This window comes from Rutilus rutilus, assembly GCF_951802725.1.
Source record: "Rutilus rutilus genome assembly, chromosome: 11".
NCBI lineage: Eukaryota > Metazoa > Chordata > Actinopteri > Cypriniformes > Leuciscidae > Rutilus > Rutilus rutilus.
In genome coordinates, this window is record NC_140216.1 from 13,878,204 (window position 1) to 13,886,420 (window position 8,217).

At 35.4% G+C, this 8,217-nt stretch overlaps 2 long non-coding RNA genes across 3 annotated transcripts; one reads left to right on the forward strand and one right to left on the reverse strand.

The window, feature by feature from the left end:
* Positions 1–584: 584 nt before the first annotated feature.
* LOC311300399 lies at positions 585–4,331 on the forward strand. 2 transcript variants are annotated; one of them, XR_014629298.1, is made up of 5 exons: positions 585–805; positions 2,059–2,160; positions 2,869–2,991; positions 3,146–3,261; positions 3,915–4,331. It is a non-coding gene; the product is annotated as an uncharacterized lncRNA (long non-coding RNA). The 2 variants fall into 2 exon arrangements; XR_014629299.1 differs by having other exon boundaries at positions 3,149–3,261.
* A 1,625-nt stretch (positions 4,332–5,956) lies between these two features.
* LOC311300410 lies at positions 5,957–7,542 on the reverse strand. The gene is made up of 2 exons (XR_014629305.1): positions 7,363–7,542; positions 5,957–6,728 (listed from the first exon to the last, which is right to left on the reverse strand). It is a non-coding gene; the product is annotated as an uncharacterized lncRNA (long non-coding RNA).
* Between the last annotated feature and the right edge of the window lie 675 nt (positions 7,543–8,217).

Here is an 8,217-nt window from a genome sequence, read left to right on the forward strand (position 1 = left end):
ACCCTGTATCACATGAAATACGTTCTGAGGAAACTATTTTGCAAATCGCAATTACGTTACATGCCAACATATAAGCAGTGCTATTACGTTGGTCCTTAACCTAATATAGCCAATCTATTGCAGTGCTATTACGTTTGTCCTGAACATAATACATCCAAAGCAGGTTTCTTTTCACACGTAGCAGCTCATTTGTTTTAATTATTTACTCCCTTTTTTCTCATTGGGCTACAAAATATTATCTATGCCAGGGCGAGTCAAATGGCGGCACCCAGATAATTTTTTATCTGGCCCTCCAACTGGTTTTTGATGTTTAAAACCCCTCGCAATCTGATATCAAAGTCCCCGCAAAGGTTTAGCGCGTTCAGCGGTGAGTTTAACAACGCACGTGATCATTCAGCGGTGAGTTTAACAACGCACGGCAGTTCGTGATATGGTCACGTAATTTAATCTATTGATTCGTGCCACGGACACTTTTATTTCGTTATTTTCGTAATACCAGCACGTTTTTTAAACTATTGCATTTTCAATGGGAAGCGTACGTCTTTCGTGATAACAGCACGATTCTTTCTGCCTGTCGGCTGCAGCAGAGAAGCTGTTTAATCAACATTTTTTTCACGAGATCTTATGTGTTTTTATGTATTTTTTTTAATGTTATTATTTCGGTCTTATTGCCAGGGAAGCTGGATTGCTTTGCTGTTTATTGATATTTTTAAAATTATATTTTATCAGTAGGAAATCGCGCTGAAGAAGTCTCGTTCCGAACACATCGCGATATTTGGCATCAGTTCACGTGTGTCAGATGTTGGTAAGTAAATACCTAAATACGCTGTCCTAATAATGTGTGATATCATGTCTTTTCTGTTTGTCGATATTAATCTGCCATTATATCTGCCATCTCCACGGAGACTTTGCGTTTCATTGCTTTCTAATTCAAAACAGGGTGATTAACACTGCCTGTCACGTGACGTGCTATAGGCTTAGATATTCATATCAGATTAAAAATAGTACAATTAGTTCCAAAGTTGTATTTGTAGTAGAAGCACAGTAAAAACAACACTTACCATGCTTTTACCACAGTAACATTAGTTTTACTGTGATAAGTGTAGTAAAAAGACAGTAATCACAAAACTTACCATGCTTTTACCACACTATTTGTAGTTTTAATGTGGTACTTATTGTAAATGCACAGTAACCACAACACTTACCATGCTTTTACCACAGTAACCATAGTTTTACTGTGATAGGTGTGGTAAAAGGACAGTAATCACAAAACTTACCATGCTTTTACCACACTATTTGTAGTTTTAATGTGGTACTTATTGTAAATGCACAGTAACCACAACACTTACCATGCTTTTACCACAGTAACCATAGTTTTACTGTGATAGGTGTGGTAAAAGGACAGTAACCACAAAACTTACCATGCTTTAAACCTCAGTAACCTTAGTTTTACTGTGATTGGTTTAGTAAGGACAGTAATCACAAAACTTACCATGCTTTTACCTCAGTATTGATAGTAGTTTTAAAGTGATATTTGTTGTAAATGCATATTAACCACAACACTTGCCCTGCTTGTAAGGCTTTATAATGTAACATCCAATATTTGTAAGGTAAATCAGTACTTTTCCCTTTAAAGTCCAACTGAAATCAAAATGGACCCTATTTACTTTGTTAGCGCATATTACTAGTCTTGTGGTGAACAATTAATCCGTGCTAAATCCAAGTTAAAACACGGAAAAAAATGTTTTGGCTTCGTAATCTTTAATCAAAATCTGAAAATGCCCCTCCTCTCTGCATTGGAGGACCTCCCTGATGACGTATGCTTGACGGCTTGGGTTGAGAAACGCTTAACCACTCCCCTCAAATCGTTAGTCTGTAATGAGCGAGAGATGGAGAGGAGGAGCACTAGAGTAAAACCCTGCCCTCTGTTCAATATTCCTTTTCACTGGGAAATACGTCACAGCACTGGAGAAAAGTCGTTTGCAACTTCCGGTTCACGCGGACTTTAAATAATCCTATATATTATACATAATGATATTTTCTTTTCTCTTTTTTCAGCTGAAAAGACCAAAAGGGCCTTTCGGACTCAGTCGTTCCATTATTGTTTGAGGAGAAGTAAACGGAGGAGACGGACAGCTGCAAAGGCAAATATTCGCAATGGTATGTATGTGTTGGTTTTAACCCTAAATCAAACATTTTATCAAGCATTTGTTGTTTCTTAAAACTTTTCTCACAAAACCCATAGCCCAATCAGTACAAACATAGTCTGAAAGTCTTAATAATTCACAAGATTTAACAAGTTGTCAAATTCGTACGATACTCGTACATATTTGTATACTCGTACACAATCCTGCAGCTTTTACTCCTAGTGCTGTCATTGGCTACTGCCTCAATTCCTGTACATATTTATCGCGATATTTGTAAATCAGTTGCGCCACTTCTTGGAAAGTTGTCGGATGTCACACACACTGTCAGAAAGTTTATATTAATTGCAAATTGGACCCTGTGTGTTTATGTTCCAGTAATACATGATGTCTCTCCACACCTCATAACCTACCTCTGTTTGCAAGAGTGGAAAAGCTTATCTGACTTGTCACATGACATCAGATACTCGATTATTTTGTCATAATCAGAGCAGTTACACTGCTGATAACTGTCCCGTTTGCATGTAAATCTTTTTCATGATTATTGCTTGCTATTAAAGACATACTTTTATTCATAGAAATGCCCACATATCAGTGAACTTATTACATAAAAATGCTTTTAACAATTAATTATGCAACACTCTTTACAGAAAACATATCCTACAGTTATAAACTGACTATTTGCAAGTAATGTATTAAAATTACCTTCCTTTCTGTTTTGCAGGATTACTTAGTCCTTTTTTTTAAAGCTCTACCAATATCAAACTCAACAGCTCTTTTAAGAGCCAACCATTACAAGAGCTACTAGTGAGTCGCAGCGAATCTTGCCGTGATCAGCCCTTCACAGGTGAAGTTTCTAGAATATTGCAATCAGTTTTTACTCATCAAATGTTCTCTCCTGAATCATATGGTAAATTAACTTATTTATAACTGTCTTAATTTGTGTTTCAAGAACAATAGTAATTGCACATAGAGTAAGTCGAGACTATCTTGTTTTACAGCAGAGAAGGAAGACCAGTCCTTATATCAACGCAAGCTAATCGAATAAGTCCTTTGTTTCGGGTGAGGAAGGAACATCTGATGCCCAAAGAAGGCAGAAAAGTGCGCGAGTCCATTGGTATGTCTTGTATTGAAACAATGCTGTAATATGTAGTACATAATTTGATGTTGACAATTTTACATTGTACAGGTTATCACTTGGTTTTTGACCAAGTGAAGCTCTTGAAACAATTGACAGAAGAGTATGTTGTCTGGAAAGAAATCAAGCATCACTGGCAAAGGCTCTAAAGAGACCATGCCTTTCTTAAAAATCTTTTAAAATATGTTGCTGTTGATATGGGTAAAACTGTTTTTGTTCAGTACTTAGCTTATTTTGTGCTGCAATATTTGATATATATATATATATATATATATATATATATATATATATAATACTTCAATGTGTGTATATTATATAACGTACTGACTGCTGCTTTGTAAATTTATGTAAGGAACAGGCAACTCTGGCCCTTTGCATTCTACTTTTTGAGGTTAGTTAAGAGTTAACCTCCAACCTTAATCGAGCACATCTGAAAATTTTAACCAAAGTCTTCAGGTTTACTTCTAGACAATAGGCAGGAGGGTTTGAGGTCGGAGCTAAATGTGCAGGACAGTGGACGCTGAGGGCCAGAGTAAACCATCACTGCTTTAAATAACGCAGAACATAAGCTGACCCGACTGTCCATTAAACAACTTTATTTGAATGGTTTCTGTCTTTTGTTTTCCTTTCAGACCAGGACTGGAGAACGCCTGACAATGGGATGTTGAGACTTCTTCCTCTGGTTGAGAAAAAGCTACTCCACATCAGTGATCACATCTTCTGTTCTTCTGTTCTTCAACTGAACAAACTGTTAAGACGAGGAAGAAGAACACTAACACGATCGAGACGTACAGGGAAGAGCAAGAAACCAGTTTAGCTGTGATAATGAATCATTATTTTCCAACACAATATCAAATCTGTTTTCTGTATCATATGTGACTGAATATGATTATCTGGCACTCGTTTTGTGGCTTCAGCAGCTGTGAATGGATTCATATGATGTTAACGTGTTTTTGAAGACACATTTTTATTTATCTTGAATCTCATTTGTCTTTATGCTACTTTATCAACTTTATGCTTTGTTCTCCAATAAAGTGTTGTTTAATAAAGTATGGTGACTATTGTGTATTGAAAGTGGTGTTTGGTACAGTAAATAGAAATTTTCTTTTGAGAAATTTTAATTTCTTGTTTCTTTAAAAATAACTACATATAATTAATAACTTATAAATAACTAAATATAATTAATTACCATGATTCTTTTACTTGGGACATAAAAATTTAGATCTGGTTAATGATATTTGGGACAACAATGCAACAAAAGTTGCACATACTTGCATGTATGCCAGTTTCCAGTGAAATAAAAGGAAGCTATGTGAATAGCAAGAGGCTGCAGTGGGCTATCTTGCTATAAATACCTAAAGCTTAATTGAAGATGATCCATGTTGATCATTCTAGTATACTCTATATAGTATACTCTATATATCACTGATGTCAGGAATATAAGCAGCAATCAGAGGGGGTGAAAAGGAAATGTTGGCACTGTTTTTTTGTTGTTTTACTGAATGGTGCATTATCCTTGTGTAATAGTAATAGTATGTGTAGATCTGTGTAGATTATACTGTCCTTCCACCCCCAGGGCCCAGCAATGGCCCCCAGAAGAGCAAACAAATGCACATTTCAAATGGCTGTAACTCAAAGTCTGGTTAGTGTATCAAAGAGAAAATTGGCTGGACAACTGCTTATACCATGTTTAATAAATAATGTTGGCCACAGTTTTCAGACATATATGGAAAGCTGGCATAAAGGTTATTTTTAAAGTGCTCACAGTAAAATATCAAATTTCAGCCTGTCCCTCATATATGTCATAAAGGTTTGCACAATGAACAAATTTAGATATCCAGTTGTCCATTAAATATATTATTTATTTAACATTTATTGTTTTATTACTAAACGTTTTAAACTACATTACCCACATATCTCTGTCATTCTATCAGTGGAGCAGCATTGTGCTGTAGTTCATTGAAATGTGCAGACATGCTTAGGGTTAGGGTTAGGATCTCGGTAAAGGAGTAATTTCTCACAACATAGAGACACTTTATAGTTAGCTTAATGTATAACTAACGTAATAATAACACCAAAACATACTTTGTAACATGAAGCGCCGTTTTATATGGGTTAAACGATTGTCCAATCACAGCGAGTTCTGCGATAAAGTCACAGCCAATAACAACCCAGCTGAACAGATGCGTTACACTTACATGCCCATTTATGGTAAACGATGACAGATCTCTTCTGGTTCTGGCTGCGGGGATAGATACCTTAAATATTTTATATTTAGGCTGTTAAACATGTATTATTTCTAATTAAATTATAAAACTCATATTTAAAAACAAAAGACTCCTTTGTGTGGTTACCATCCAAAAACGAGGTCACATGATCAATGACACAAATTTGCTTATTTGATTAGACTGATGCATAAATACATTTGAAAGAGAAACTTTTTTCTAAGCAATGGCCTACAGCAGGGGTAGGTTTGCAGTATTTTAATTAAAGATAATTACATGTACTAAAGTGCTTCTAACATTTACAGTGTATGTATAGTATATTAAAGGTATATCAATAATATTCAAATAAATGTAACAAAAGCACAATGAATGGACACCATTTTGAAAGCTTATTCCAATATTTAATGTCAAACTGTTTAAAGACAAATGTACTGCCAAAACTACTGCACAACAGTATAAAAATCAGTTTATTAAAAATATCCAGATACAGGAGCAATCTATTATAGTGACACATACATTAACGTAAAAAAAATTGCTATGATGAAGTTGAATATATTTACAAACCAAGAGATGAGATTCAAGTTTGTTATGTGAACATACATTTGTTTCTTCGCTTTAAAGAACAAATAGGCAAAAACATAAGCACAACATTTTACATTCTCAACTTTCATTCTATATCCTTGTGATTATTGGTCACTTTTATTGTAACTATGCAATGAATATGTCCTTTAGCAAAACACCTGATGAACACTGACACTTTTTTGATAAAGGCATTAGGCAGAAATCAAGTACAGTTTATGAAGCTGAAAAGAGAAAACAAAATGCTTTAAAAATATGGAAAAAGATAAATCACTATTTTCAATATTGGTTCTGCATATATCAAAGAGATCCTGAGGAGGAATGGGACTTCACATGAAGACTTTCAGAAACTGTGACAGAGCAAAGGGTGCACCTCGCTGGACACATCCTACGCATGCCCAAACAACAACACCCAAACACAGTGATGAAGTGGACACCACCAGGAGGATGCAGGAGACAGGGAAGACCAAGGAAGACATGGAGACAGATGTTTCACGAAGACCTGAAGAATGTCAGTGTCCCATGGGAAGATGTGAAGAACCTGGCCACGGATCGAATACGTTGGAGGACAGTTGTTGCCCAATGTGCCCAGCACAGGACTTGATGATGACGTTGTGAGTTTATAACTGTAGGATATGTTTTCTGTAAAGAGTGTTGCATAATTAAATGTTAAAAGCATTTTTATGTAATAAGTTCACTGATATGTGGGCATTTCTATGAATAAAAGTATGTCTTTAATAGCAAGCAATAATCATGAAAAAGATTTACATGCAAACGGGACAGTTATCAGCAGTGTAACTGCTCTGATTATGACAAAATAATCGAGTATCTGATGTCATGTGACAAGTCAGATAAGCTTTTCCACTCTTGCAAACAGAGGTAGGTTATGAGGTGTGGAGAGACATCATGTATTACTGGAACATAAACACACAGGGTCCAATTTGCAATTAATATAAACTTTCTGACAGTGTGTGTGACATCCGACAACTTTCCAAGAAGTGGCGCAACTGATTTACAAATATCGCGATAAATATGTACAGGAATTGAGGCAGTAGCCAATGACAGCACTAGGAGTAAAAGCTGCAGGATTGTGTACGAGTATACAAATATGTACGAGTATCGTACGAATTTGACAACTTGTTAAATCTTGTGAATTATTAAGACTTTCAGACTATGTTTGTACTGATTGGGCTATGGGTTTTGTGAGAAAAGTTTTAAGAAACAACAAATGCTTGATAAAATGTTTGATTTAGGGTTAAAACCAACACATACATACCATTGCGAATATTTGCCTTTGCAGCTGTCCGTCTCCTCCGTTTACTTCTCCTCAAACAATAATGGAACGACTGAGTCCGAAAGGCCCTTTTGGTCTTTTCAGCTGAAAAAAGAGAAAAGAAAATATCATTATGTATAATATATAGGATTATTTAAAGGGAAAAGTACTGATTTACCTTACAAATATTGGATGTTACATTATAAAGCCTTACAAGCAGGGCAAGTGTTGTGGTTAATATGCATTTACAACAAATATCACTTTAAAACTATCAATACTGAGGTAAAAGCATGGTAAGTTTTGTGATTACTGTCCTTACTAAACCAATCACAGTAAAACTAAGGTTACTGAGGTTTAAAGCATGGTAAGTTTTGTGGTTACTGTCCTTTTACCACACCTATCACAGTAAAACTATGGTTTCTGTGGTAAAAGCATGGTAAGTGTTGTGATTACTGTGCATTTACAATAAGTACCACATTAAAACTACAAATAGTGTGGTAAAAGCATGGTAAGTTTTGTGAGAACTGTCTTTTTACTACACTTATCACAGTAAAACTAATGTTACTGTGGTAAAAGCATGGTAAGTGTTGTTTTTACTGTGCTTCTACTACAAATACAACTTTGGAACTAATTGTACTATTTTTAATCTGATATGAATATCTAAGCCTATAGCACGTCACGTGAGAGGCAGTGTTAATCACCCTGTTTTGAATTAGAAAGCAATGAAACGCAAAGTCTCCGTGGAGATGGCAGATATAATGGCAGATTAATATCGACAAACAGAAAAGACATGATATCACACATTATTAGGACAGCGTATTTAGGTATTTACTTACCAACATCACGTGAACTGATGCC